Here is a 15,178-nt window from a genome sequence, read left to right on the forward strand (position 1 = left end):
GTTGCTTCAGGTGATACGCCATTCAGTTCAAACCTTTGTTGTCAAAAACTACTAAAGAAACATTTTTGAAAACCTCCACAATAAATGTCTGGATTTAATTAGCAAAATTATCTTACAATATTTGAACATAACTCATATTAAAATACAAAATGAATACAATCTTGTTAATAATTTCAACTATCCAGGTATGCAAAAAAATACACATTTGTCTTAAGACGACTCAACATTGTTATGAAATTAATATAACATATATACCGTAATTTCTGGACTATAAGGCGCACCTGACTATAAGCCGCCACCCACCAAATTTGACATGAAAAAGGCATTTGTTCATAGATAAGCCGCACTGGACTATAAGTCACAGCTGTGCTCAATGTAGAATGGGATCTTTACACCAAAAGATATGAACCGGTAACACTTTATTTGACAGCGGCATCATAAGTCTGTCATAAAACCAAATGAACCACTGGCTCCAAAGCTTCATTAATTCAAGAAGCATCATTTTGCCATCACTGGCCACTTGGGGGAGATAGTCAACCTCTGCCGCCACCTGCTGTCAACATTCTTGTTGTCCAACATGCCTCCTAGCATGCATTGCAGCTCTGCATATGTAAATATCAAAATTCATGTTCTGTGCTAATTATTTCTTCAGTTACTGTTCCAGTTGTTTCATTAATTGCTAGTCAGCTACTTTATTTGACAGTGGCGCTATGAGACTTTCATAAAACCATCGTTATTATGACATGACACTGCCATGAGCATTAATGAATGGTTATGACAGATGTCAAATTATCTCACTTTGAAAGGATGTTGTGAGTTGGTGATATAATTTGCCGGATGACACTTAATGACATCTGTCATAAGCATTCATTAATGCTCATGTTAGGGTCATGTCCTAATTATGGCAGTCTTATGACGCCGCTGTCAAATAAAGTCCTATCTATTAACCCAAATAAATCAACGAATAAGCCGCACTGGACTATAAGCCGCAGGATTCAAAGTGAGAGAAAAAAGTAGCGGCTTATAGTCCGAAAATTAGGGTATATAATATATATATCAAATATATATATCAAATATAACTGAAAAAAGCTCTTGGTCAGGGAATTTAAAAAAAAAAAAAATCAGCCTTCCTCCGGGTAAGACTTTCCTGCTTTGGTCCACAAGCACAGCCAAACTCAACAAAAAGGGAAAGCTCCTTTGGGGTGCTTTAAAACCACATAAATAAACCTGAACCGAGGTTTTCATTTACATACATTTCTCACAGTTTAACAGTAGAAAATACAAACAGGAGGACACTTCTCGCTAAGTTTTGCAGGTTAACAAATTCACACAGTTTAATGTTATGCTAACACTGATACAGGTCGGACTTTCAGTGGCAAAAATAGTGGTGTGTTCCCCACCTCCACAACATAGACATCTTTTTACATTACTTACAGTGGCTGCAGCTGCTGCTGGCTGAAAAAAAAAAAACTTCTAATATCCTTCCTCTTCGGAGGGAGCAGAGGAGGTGGCATGGAGATGTGAGTGTGTGTGTGTGGGGGGGGGGGTTCAAGTCATCAGCCAATCAAACGGGCATTTGAGGGGGAAAATGGACTGGCACATTCAGCAGTGAAAAGGGGTAAATGTAAGTCTGAACGTAATGAAAATAATTCACTTCATAATGGTAGGGTCAGTTCTATCCTTACAACATATGGGGAGACACTCTTCAAAGTTGGTGGGGACAATTGAGCATCCTCAAAAGTTGGTAGTGTTACGTCCCCACCGTCCCTATGCAAACCTACGCCCATGCTCAGATGTATTTCTGAAAAAAAAAATGAAAATGGAAGTATACTCTGTAAAAAGGGCTTTAGGAAGTGAAATAAGCATAAATACAATATTTTAACAGCTCAACAAAATTCATATGTTGAATTATATATCCAGATATTGTACTTTAATGAAGACTGCAGAGATTGTTCTAAAACTTTACAGACCGCAGACATATATGTCATTATAGGATTGTTTTACTTTTCTGTTAAAATATTTTAGAGCCTATTTTGCGTGAGAGACTATACTGTCCAGTGATCACTAGCATCTTGGCGGCTCATGTTTAGCTCATGTTTTAACTTTTTTTACCTGCAAATGAACCACCATATCCCCGCTACGCGCTCTCTTCGCTTGTTAAGTGGACCTACACGTCATCCAGGAGGTGTGCAAAGTTCCCCATGCATTACGCAGGTGAGCATAAGTAAATAGCTTTCCTGAGGGGCAATCAAAAAGTGATATAATGGCTGATACATGGGGTGCTTTTTAATTATGTATAAGCAATGTAGTTTGCAAGAATTATTCCCCCTCATAATTCCCAGTAAACTTGCAACTAGACATTCTTACACTTGATGAGAAATTGCAAAGATTTGAAAAGCTTTTATTCTTGCTATTCACCAGCTTGAGTATTTCTACATAATTTGAATCAAACCTGCTAAATGAATTCTGCCAAACTCACCACTAAAAATTACATTTAGTTTTAATGGATTTACACAGGTAATCTTAAATCATGCTACATGACTTTGCCTCCATATGAAGCTTTGTCACCAGGGGTGGTCACACTTTGACCCCGACTCGTCTCTGCTGACAGGTTCCTCTGCTATGCGGCCTTGTCACTCAACCCTGTGCACCAACAATGGCAGAAATTCCAGTATGTTTGTTTGGTTAAGGATGGCTCTCTGAAACCCCTGAACCTCTTCGGGATCCACTGCAGCCTTAGTCACACAGTGTCAGTCCAAATCCAGACGGCAGGAGTAAAGTTCACCCTGTGTCTCAAGAACAGGCAAGCCATTTAGCATTTGTATCGCTTATGTTCTTCTACAATGGAGCAAACAGCCTAAATCCACCTTGAAATGCACTTAGTAGAACATGTCAACATGTCAGTCTCCGTTGGGTACTACGTTCCGTCTTAATCCAGCCCATTGAATGCTGACAGTTGTCTGTGAGTCAGACATTCACTAGGCCTTTGTCACCTCAGCTTTTGAGTCGTAGCAGCTCCAGTGAATAGGAGAATCCTCAGACACGCGTTCAAACACACATTCTGGGTATTAAGACTGGGGGGGGGGGAATGCGATTCATAGTACCTTATCTAAACATGTGAGTCAAAATGTGAGAAAGAGTAGAAAAGGCTCAACCGAGGTGAGGATTATGCTTGTGCTGCCAGTGACTAGCTCAAAGCTTGTCAGTCCAAGAGCCCTTCAGGGCCCAGACAGAGTATTGTACCTGAGATTGGGGTCTTTCAGGAAGTATGCGATTCCCATCTTCAAGAAAATCATCTCTGTGGGATTTTTTTTTTATTTAAATGCAAGTGTAAGTTCATTAAAAAGGCTGTTGCCTTCCACTCTCTCCCAAGTCCAAGGACACCTTTTTGATACTAGAACGGTTACCCTCTCGAGTTGAAATACTCCCTTCAAAAATGTGACGGCTCGCTGATCTAAGAGCTAGAATACTGTATTAGAATGTGTTAAAGATCCAGTCAACAACTAGCATCCTTTCTTGACTTTCCTTCAACCGCAAACACTAAAAAAAAAAAAGGTCAGCGCTTGTCAAGCACAGGATCCCATTGGTAGCCCAGTGGAGGTGTTTGAGAGCTTGTGAAATGAGCTTATCTGACCACTGATAAGAGCAGGATACCCTCGGGAATTATCTAAATTCAATACACATGGCTTCCAGCGTGGCTTTTATCAGCGGAGATGTGGGTGTTTGAAAGAGTCTGAAAAAGCGGTGGTTGGATTCAGCCTATCAAGAAGTGGATAGCACGCCCTACAACCATGTATACAAATACCCCTGGCCAACAATAAGAATTTGCAATTGCAGTATGTCAGTAAGTTGCAGTTTTCCTCCGCAGACTTCTCTGAATAAGGCAAAATGATGCCCGCATCAAAAAATAACTAAACTGCTTTAATACTGTATTGGCCTGAATATAAGACGGTGTTTTTGCATTGAAACAAGACTGAAAAAGTGGGGGTCGTCTTATATTTGCGGTCTAGACGATATACCCATTCACGATGCTAGATGGCGCCAGATATCATTGAAGCGATGTTCTGTCAGGACAGATCTCAGTTACTCTCAAGTTTAACCAGTTTGCAGTATTTTATTGCAATGTTTTTCCTTTTTCAGATTTGTTTCAAGACTACAGTTACAGTTAGACTTCACTTTGATGGTTAATGCAGTTATTGCCATTTTGTTGTTTTATCACGATTGGTTTATTTACATTTCAGAAACCAGAAGCCATTCATTTACGAATGTGATTGCACTTTAGTTTACATATTTAAATGTTCAGATATTAAGATTTGAATGAGGCAAAATAACATGCTTTTTCTCTCAAATATATTGTTGTAATCATTTGTTTCAGATGTACTGTAATTATTTTCTGTATAAAAAGTAATTTGGTGTTCAAAAAGTCTTTTTTCAAACTTGAGTCTTGAAAAAGAGGGGGTCGTCATATAATCAGGGTCGTCTTATATTCGGGCCAATACGGTAATTGGGAAGTTGTTTCATTACTACTGAACACTGAAACTTATTGGGAACATTAAACAGATCTGCCACAGTCCTCGGTTTGGATTTATTGTGATTGCACAAACTGATGAAATGGTAATCGTACAGAAATTTATACAGTTAAAATACAATCTATATTTGTCATCGTTAATGAAATTCTGTTTCAGCTCTTGGCCCATACAAGGAGAAATTAAAAAAACTACATTAAATTGCACACAGTAAAGCCAAAAGAAATCCTATGCATAAAAGGAACATATTACGCTTAAAGTATCTGCATTGTAATGTTACATTTTTGCATGGGATATTAATTATAAAAAAAATCAATTCTATCAAAAACCATTCCTCCCAATTATATTGGAAAGGCAGTCAGTGGTTTAGGAATGGCGTACCGCTTGCAACGCGTCACTTTTGCTCATTAACATTAATGACGTTAGCAATTGTGGCTAGGTGGGTCAACCTCCCATTTGTCCCCAATAGTAAATGAATGGAAATAGTGTACGAACAAAATGTTTACTGAGCCAAACCCACCAATTCTGTCCGAAAATTATGCCCCTGGTGCCAAATTCACTGGTAAAGATGTGGAATCACATACAAATGTTCAGTTAAAGAGATGGCTTGAGTTTCGACGGCTGAAAAAGAAGGGGAAAAGAGCTGACTCATCCAGAGTTAGCGTTTTTATCGACACCTTTTTCTTGTGTGCAATGCCTTACGCCACTGACAATGACATTCTCCTGTTTTAACAAGCTATCCTTTACCAGCATATGCCCTGTCTTTCTTATATAATATATCCTCTGGTTGTCTTCCGTCTCTGCCAGTTCTTGGGGGCAATTTAATTCCTATTTTTGTGTAGCGATCACAAATGCTACTCAGTGACAGCCAACGAACACTTTTAGTTTTTTCATTAATAACAAATCTTAATTCTATACTTTATTTACACATCCCCCTTACTAAGGTTGTTTTTTTTTTACAACAGAAAAGGTAACAGTGGCAGTCAGATACCATTTAAATTTTTTTCACGTCATTCATTGTCAGACAGGAGTAGCACGCAAAGCGGCACGCTTAAAAATAAGAAAAAATATCAAAATGGCTTACTTCTTCGTCCTCTGAAGGACCATGCCCCCCCCCCAAAATGTTTACTGCCTATGAAATGTGAATGGCTTCACCTTGCTGGCGTTAAACTGGTCTTTTGGTCGTCCGCGCAAGTTGATCCAAAATGTATGAAGAAAACATTCTTCACATGTCGTAATGTCTAGAGTTGTTTCTACAAGTTCCATAGCAGCAGTGTTTGTTCGGCATGTTCTTTTTTTGAAAGATTACCAGAGAAAACAAGCAGAAATAACATGGTTTGTATGCGAGGGCGTGTCTATAATGTCCAACTTCCGCGTTGCGATGGCGACGTCACGGTCTAAAAATAGCATTTGTACGGTACGCTATTGAATCATGAAAAAAAGAATTACAGTGAAACTTGTAGTTATGCAACAGGTTTAAACATGTTTAAATCCAATAGACTGCTTTTCGCCTTGTTGTTGTTGTTGTATTTAACTACTCAATGGAAGACATTTGCATCTGTGACTGCTTCATCATGAAGAAATTTTAAATGTGGTCGCGATTGTGGTACTTGAGGAGCTAAGTTTTTTTTGTTTTTTGTTTAGGTGTTAGGCAACTTGGTGTCGAAGGTTTGCAAATCTCTGCTTTCGGAGTAATTATATCAGACTGATACATAATTTGTTGTGACCAAAAAAATCTTGAAGTAAAAATGACACTAATTCTATGATCAAACAAATGTATTGAATCGTTCCATGATTCACTCTTTTCTACTCGGGCAAGGGACAAAGTTGTCACCATTAATCTTGATACAGGGGAGCAGTGTAAATTTGTGTGGTGCCGGAAATTCTGGTAGAGTCTGGCGGGGTTTATCATGGTAGCTTTCCATGGAATGCTTCAACAACTGTGAGATGGATGACATTAAGACCATGCAGTGTAGGGGATCTCTTAACTTGTCATCCATCACTGTCATCAGTTGGGTGAACTCAATGCAAAAATAATGCATTGCGATTTCGGCCTGATTTAGGTACAGTATATAATATACTGTGTAAACCGTACTTATAGTCAGGTATGGATGTTAATGAGTGAAGACACACTGTTCAAATGTTCATTATTGAACATCAATTCGGAAAGATTCTTTGACTGTTTGGAATATTGAACAATAATAGCGGATGCATAATTGCATTTGGAAAGAAATGGCCATTCAGCTTCCAACAATTTGGCACTTAACTGCTATGTTTGTTAGCTCACACCTGTTGTAATGAGTTTTTTAGGCAACTACACTTACTGTTTGGTTTCATGGGGATCATTGCTCTCCAGTCATGGGCTGGCCATTTCTATTCCTGCTAGCGTGTTGTGAAAATGCACATTGTCAGAATACACACGGAGGCCGAGCTGCAGGGTTGTGTTATACGATGCGGAGAGACTGCATGCAGGACTCGCCCTCTGGCTGCTGTCGATGCCTCCCTGATTGATTCGGTTTCTCCTGTTTGGGCAATACAATCTCTATGTGGTGAGACAAGTGGCTTGTGAATGAATCACACTCACACAGACCCTGCAGTGAGGGTCCATGTCTGGGGTTCACACACTGCTTGTGTTTATTTGTTACTTATTTGTTGAGAGACCGCTTCTGTAGTTTGTGTTGTAATTGTATATATGTGTGTAACATGACAGCAAGAATTTGAGTGTGAAAGTGTGGTAGTCAAATACCAATATTTTTTTATTTTCAATCGCTCTGGCAATAAGGACATTTTCTTGCATGAGTCTTTTCAGTTCACTGTGTTAGTTGGAACAAGGCTCTCCTAGAGTAGATTTTCATGTGTGTCATTTTAAGTTTTAAGGAATTATTACAGAAGTTGGGCTGATGGATCTGATTTCTACACAACTGAAATTAGTTCAATTATATATATATATATATATATATATTTTTTTTTTTTTTTTTTTTTTTTTAACTTATTGATCTATTTAATTTCTGTTGCTCTGTGGGATGCCATGTTTTATGCGCGCAATGGAGGCCCGGGGTGATGACATAGATTGTAGCTATCAGTTGACAAACACTACCGGGTTACTCCAATTTCTTCTACGCGGCGAGACGTTCAACACATGCGCACATCGGTTAAAAGCAGCGAGTACTTATTGTTTTTTATTGAGTCTTTTATTACCTTTTATATATTAAATATAAATATATTAAATATTTTTTGCATGTGTTTCCCCCTCATACTTTTAAGCATTGTGTTTCAAGCAGATTGTTGATCTGTTGACCACATTAGTCACGTAACATATTTAAACCACCCCTATTTGATACTACTATGTTGAAGTATTTTCTTAAGGCATCTTTAGTATGTTCTGTCTGTATGCATCCAAACAAAAGAAGCTGAAAGCGCACTGTCGTACTTTGGGTGTCAAATTCACCTCTTGTAGGACGTTTCGCCGCTGTAGCACATTTTGGTAGAACACCCCCCCACCACCTTCTCATCTCATCCCGTCTTTCCTGTTCATTTTGCTTTTGCTGCTTGTTTAGTAAAATATTGACAGTGCTGTCATGCTCATTAATGTTCTTCTCAGGTTCAAATTGAAAGGGTTGAACAGATGACATGTTTATGTCGCTAGAGTCATACTCTGGAAGCCCGACAGCACAACCATGTGACGTCTCCGCCCTCCGACATCAACAACAATGGCGACCTACAAGTTAAACTAATTTTAGAAATTTTATAAAACCGAAAACACCAAGAGGGGTTTCAATATCAAATTATTTTAACTCATAATAACGTTTATCTTTTAAGAACTACAAGTCTTTCTATCCGTGGATCCCTTTAAAAGCCGGACAGATAGCATCTGGCTCATGGGTTGTGCTGGACACCGGACACATCAATAAAAAGGCTGAGTGTCCGTCCTAAAACCGGACAGGTGGTCACCCTACCAATAACACGAGTGGGAGTTGTGGTTACCCCGAGTGACAGGCCAAGTCTTGTTAAATTTGGCAGTGTGGCTTATTGTCAGGTGCGCTCTGTAGCCTGGAAATTACTATATCATATTTTCAATTTTGACATATTACTGTGTCTTACCTTGCTATATTTCATTGTTGATGGCTTCATTGTAGTGAAGCTTCATTAAATGACTTGTAGCTTAGCTCACTACATTTTCCAACACTCCTGATTTTTGCCTTGGTCCACTCCACTCCAAATCACTCCAGTAAGAGTTCAAGATCACAGCCTAATGAAGCCAACATAACAACATTATCTGCAAAAACAGATACACAATACTGACCATGAGAAATGGTTTCATCTTAAAAGAGGAAGGTTGAAAGCCAGAAAAAAAACTGATAAGAATATTAACTTGTCTCATGGTTGACTCCCTTCTTACCATTACAAGGGAGGAGGGTTAAGCTATGCTGATAAACTGTGCATAAAATGTCTTTCCTTGCATGATATGTATTAAAGTTTTGTGAGTGATTATGTCCTCTGTAATGCAATGAGAAGGCCAGTGACTCCTCACTCTCCAGGTCTCTTCTTTCACACCTGAAAAATTCAAAATGAAAACAGGAAAGCCAGTGTTTGAAAATCAGAAGATGATAGGATGTTCATCCAAAATGTACTCCGACGCACGGTATCCTGTCTTAAAGTTCTGATTCCACAGTGCTGGTCCTCTTCCGCTTATCTATTCATTATTCCAAATTATTTATAGATGGTTGCAGGATGGTCACATTCATATAATGCTGTGTACGTGAGTGAGTTTATCAATGGAATTTTCACTTACTGAGATAACTGACCTCACGTTTCCTCATGTTATTTTGTAATTCAAGATTCCTCAGTGGAATTTTCGCAATAAGAAAAGTCAAGCCTTTTTTATCCATCATGGAGAAATTCACAAGCTCTGTGCACAAGAGCTGTTGTGGCTAGGTGTACCGGGACCTCCGCTGCTCTCCCTACACCCCCAAAATATATTCAATAGATTAATTTTAAATAACTATAAATGAGTCTGGTTACCATTTGATTAGTCTGGCGTGTCACGGTGCAGTTTAAGGATGCTGCTTATTTAGTTAACACTTTGCAGATTTACAAATTGTTTGACTTATATAAACAATAAGGGTGTAACGGACCAGTACATGTATTCGTATTGAACCGTTTCGGTACTTGGTGCTCGGTTTGTAACGGACACGTACCGAACGAGTTTCTGACGTAATGTAACCCTTTTCGAGGCTGTGAGTCGATCGGGTTACAGTTTCTTTGTGTAGATTATATTTACTCCGTCTTCTCTACTATAATGAGGACCAACACGGTAGGACAGTAAGAAACATCAACGGCGCGGCAACGTGGCCGCCGCGAGAACGCTGTGAAACGCGGCCGTTAAAGTCAATTAGCCAATGCACACCAGTCGCAGTGCGGCCGCGTGTTGGATGCGTCCCAGAAGCGGCTCAACGCGATGTACGCGAAAAGAATGGCAGACGCGAGACGCGGCCCTACTGCGTCAATACCACTAGCTAGCAGACCGGAAGTCACTCGTGTAAAAATACGGTGGATCCAGTCGATTTACAAACTAATATGCAATCGTAACTAGAGCTGAAACGAATACTCAAGCAACTCGAGTAACTCGAGTTTAAAAACTGATCCGAGTAATTTTATTCACCTCGAGTATTCGTTTATTTTGACAGCTCTAAGCATCACGTTTTGCTCGGACTACTTTTAATGCGGGACAACGCGCTGATGTTACGTGCCTAGAGGACGAAGCAAAAAAAACAACAACAACAACAACAAAATTTACTGCAGCAGACAGCCGCTACACACGACGCCGACGTTGCTAAATACTTGCCCGCAAGATGCTAGTTGGTAGCAGGTAGCGTCTGATGCGTCTCATAGAGATCACATGTATGTTGAACTAGATGCGCAATGACAGACTCGGCCGCGTCTGGGCAACGTTAGTAAACCATCACCATCTTAAAGCAGTAGAGCGCTAAGCGCTAATAAAGAGCGCTAAGCGCTAATAAATAAGATTAACGCTACTGTCACAAGCTCACATAACGTTAGCCCTGCGGAGGGCTAGGTTTCTATTAATTATGACCACTGTCGATGCGTGGCTAACGTGTCTTACATACAGGCTTTAACATAACATAGCGTTGTGGAGTGATGAGGGTGTAAAATAAAAACTCAATAATGCTAACTGTCAATTTTAGCTCAGTAGTCATTGCTGGATAAAACACCAAGTAGCACTGGTCCCTAATGTGCTCCAATACAGCCTGTATCGTACATTTATTTTGAACACTGCAAAAACTCAAAATCCTATCAGGACTTACAGTTTAGACTAACTTAAAACTTAACTAGAACTTAAAAATGGCTTGACACAAATAGAAATTCAATTGAAACACGTGGGGAAAAAATCCTAACTTTTAAGTGATGTGTGTTCTCAAGCGTAACGGCATTTTTAGGTAAGATATATATAATTTTTTTTTTTTTTTTTTTTTAGTAAGATCTAAAAGTTTTTTGAGTGAAAGCAGTGAATTAGTCTTTTTTTTATTTTTTTTTTATTCTAGTTACATCTGAGATGCAATTTGTGGCTGTTTTCAACAATATACATCGAAAATAAAGACATTGATTGACTGAAAATGGTTCAATATCACATGAAATTTCTTGTTTTCTCATGTATATTTATAATTGCTCTTCACCTAAAAATATACTTGTTTTATCCGATTACTCGATTAATCGATAGAATTTTCAGTCGATTACTCGATTACTAAAATATTCGATAGCTGCAGCCCTAATCGTAACCCACTTTTTGACTCCATCAGATCTCTTGAGTGGTAGATCGGGGCACAGTTGGCTTGTCTTTGTTGATTTACAGTTGTCTTCTCTGCTAGAATAATAACCAACACGGCCCCGTGTTCAATACAAAACCTCCTGCCACAACAAAACAAGTAGGAACTAATATTCACATAGGAACTAAAGTTATACAACATAAAATATACAATATAAATAAATACTAAATCACATACAATATAAATAAATACTAAATCACATTTGTAAAATAGAAACACATAATAAAATAAATAATAGCCCATTTAAATAGAATAAATTGAAATGAGCTAAAACACCTGTAATTAAATAATAAGAATAATAGATCCTGCTTACACAATTGAATTTATTAATTTCTGTGTGGCACTTTAACTTGAGAAAATCCACCAGTACTGTAAAGCTTTTGAAAACCATTCATAAGGGAAAAAAATGATCCATTGAGGCATTTCATTTGTAAAATACATGTTAAAATCTTTGTCATTGGGATTGCTTTTCTCTTTAGCACAGGACTTTTTGCTTCTTTCTTTCAGAAAGAAAGCTGACCAATACGCGGGGTATGAAAGGCAAATTGTTGTTGGGTTATTATCTTCAAATACCTGCTACTTTTTGAGCAGAATTGTAGCTTTGTACAGGCTAATGCTCCTATTGTTGAAAGCACAAAGGTGTCTAATAAACAACTTGCACATTTATATTTTGCATTTTGTTTTCTTACTGTACCGAAAATGAACCGAACCGTGAACTCAAAATGGAGGTACGTACCGAACCGATATTTGTGTACCGTTACACCCCTAATAAACAATAAAAGTGCCATTGGTTGTGTAGACACTATACAGTACAAATAATGTTGATTCGTATTGTATAAAAAAAAAAAAAAAGACATAAGCCTATCATCTATCCCATCACTTGAGGCAGCCAGTCAGATGACATCTGTTTTTATTTTTTTATTTTTATTTATTTATTTTTTTAACCCACACTGCATGCTCAAACAACGGCTCTTAGCGCAGCAAAGCTAACAAGCTAGTAGCTCGCAACATATTGTACATTGCTGTACATTGTTGCCGAGGGAGGTTGTCTCCTTTAAAAGTAGATCTTGGAGCAAAAAAAAAAAAATTAGAGCACCTCTGGTCTAGTAGTTACTTCAAATCTGCTTTATAACTGCAGTAAAATTAAGTAAAAGACCATCTGAAGTGTACAAGCAGAGTCTAGTTTCATTGTATTTTTGCCCTCACTGGTGTTTTAGGCTTTCATGTCAAATTGTCGATGCCACATAAACTCATCACACTATGGCCCAACTGTTACTCAGGCTGAACCATAGCCTTCTAATTCAGTGATGAGCTGTAAAGTGACCTGTGTGTCAGACTGTATGACTTGGTAAAGTAGCATGCCATTCCAGGGATTTCCTTACACACAATATTTATACACAGTCCAATCCCTAAACCTGAATGTCACTGGCTCCTTGGGGGCTCTGGATCTCAAGTGCACTCCAACATTGTCCCAAGTATCATCTCTGGCCTCGGGTAAACTGAGATACCAGGAATAATTGATGATGATCTCGGCTGTGCTTTCTGTCCTGGCATGGCTGCCAACACTTCTGCCTGCTCAGAAGTTAGGGTCCTGATTACTCCATTTGCACAAATTGACTACAGCCTCAAGCTCTCCAAATTAGCATCTCATTTATGTGGCATTGCTATGCTGCATGCATTTCACTGGTAACCATTCAAACAAATGTTGATACTCAGCATCTCTAAAATGTTGCAACTGGAAAACAAAGAAATTACAATATATTTTGGGCATGTTATTCATTCAAATTCCTGTCTCCTTGTGATGTTTAAATGTGGTACAAAATTGTGACACTTTTAATTTTTTTTTCATGGGACACTCCAGTGGAAATCAACATTAATAAATTATTTGTTTGGGTCAAAGAGTATTGTTAACAACCCGCCATATTTGAATTAATTAAAAAAAACATTTAAACTATAGTAAAGCATCAAAATAAGTATGGGGGGTCAGGTCTCTGTAGGCATGTCCACCGTCCATGCCCCACTCAAGTGCTAGATGTATACTTTTTGTTACCATAGCTAATCATAGCTTGTTACAACATGGATGATATTCTGTTTAGATGTTTCCCATGTCTACAGAACTCATCTACCATGACAGCAAGGCTTTGCGAACGCGGGAAGCATCTCTCTCCAGGGTTCCTGTAGGGTCTTAAAAAGTCTTAAAAGCATTGAATTTATGAAGTTGGAAATAATACCTTAAAAAGTCTTGAAAAAGTATTGAATTTTCATATCTGGGTCTTAAAAATGATGATGTATCTAACTTCTCTGTGTCTCATTTCTCCTCAAATGTGTCATTTGTTATTTTTGATTAAATAACGTAGCCTAAATAAATAAACGGGGCAGAGTGGCCAATCATTGAGAACGCAACGCAGTCTCGGGTCAAAATCCCGTCCCGCGAGATTGCCGCATGATTCCTGTGTCTGCCCGGAGTCCCGACAAAATGTCATGCTCTACAGTACGCAAATTTTTCTTTTTACACCTAGCCATGCATTTCATATTCATACCTGTCAAGTTGTACGGTTTCGGCGCAATATGTACAAGTGAGCACTGATTTTTAAATGTGTACACCGTACGTTCAAAATCTGTACGTTTTTCGTGCATTACGTTTTTCTCCGTTCGGTCTCCTTTCGGATTTTGTCACCGTTTCAGCAACGAGACAATGTGCGTTGCTATGCGTTATGTTGGTTGAATGACACGAGAAAAGTCAGAGACACAGAGAGAGAAAAGTGTTTGTTGTGACGCTGTAGCAAATGCGATGCTAGGCTAGGTGGCTCCAATATTTCCTGACTGTAGCCAACAGCCTTCAATCTACGCCTAAATATCACATGCATATAGAACTACATGCGAAATGACAGACTCGGCTGCGTTGGTAAACAGCCGCCATTTTAAAGCAGTAGACTTCTCAGAAAGGCTCTGTTGTAGTGAACCTCCCTAGCTAACCTAAATAACTTTTTATCTAAAATACTCCTAAATCGGCGAAATCTTGACTTTAATCTATCTTTAAATGATGAAACAGTTTTAATACTTTCACATGTTGAAAGCAGACAGAAGGGAACGAATGCAAAAACGGGAGCAATTTGACCAACTTTAACGGTTGATTCACAACATTAAATGACTTCCAAACATAGCAAAGGTTACTATGTTTTGTTTTTGTTTTTTTTTTGTTTTTTTAAAATGGGGGTGGGAGGAGAACCATGAAAGGTAACACCAGTTACTTTGCCAAGTAACTAATTACTCTTACATTCAGGTAACTGAGTTACCAACTCAATAACCTTTTGGGAGAAGTAATTTGTAACTGTAATTAATTACTTTTTAAAAGTAAGATTAACAACACCGGTCATAAAGATGAAGTCTGCAGAATGAGATTTTATTCTGCCAATTTGTTGCCAAACATAATTTACCCGCAACTATTGCTGATCACTTCTCAGAATTAGTAAAAGAAATGTTCTCTGACTCAACGATTGCATCGGTAAGTTAATTTTATCAATTTACCTTTTTAATTTTGAATTGGACACACTAAAGAACTACCTTCAAGTCAAACTGAATTGTGAGCTGAAGTGCCATGAAGTGCAGCCATCAAAAGACATGATAGAAATTGCCAAAAGTGCTACATACAATTATAACAAAAGTCACTGTTACATTTTAGTAATCATGATGTAGCTGAAGATACTGATTGTTCTTTGATTGCACCAGGTTATATGTTAGAATATACCATTAATTCATATTATTTTAAAAATTGAGTTTTATTTTTGTTTCATATTGCACGCTATG

The sequence above is a fragment of the Corythoichthys intestinalis genome, chromosome 3, assembly GCF_030265065.1.
Source record: "Corythoichthys intestinalis isolate RoL2023-P3 chromosome 3, ASM3026506v1, whole genome shotgun sequence".
Taxonomy (NCBI): domain Eukaryota; kingdom Metazoa; phylum Chordata; class Actinopteri; order Syngnathiformes; family Syngnathidae; genus Corythoichthys; species Corythoichthys intestinalis.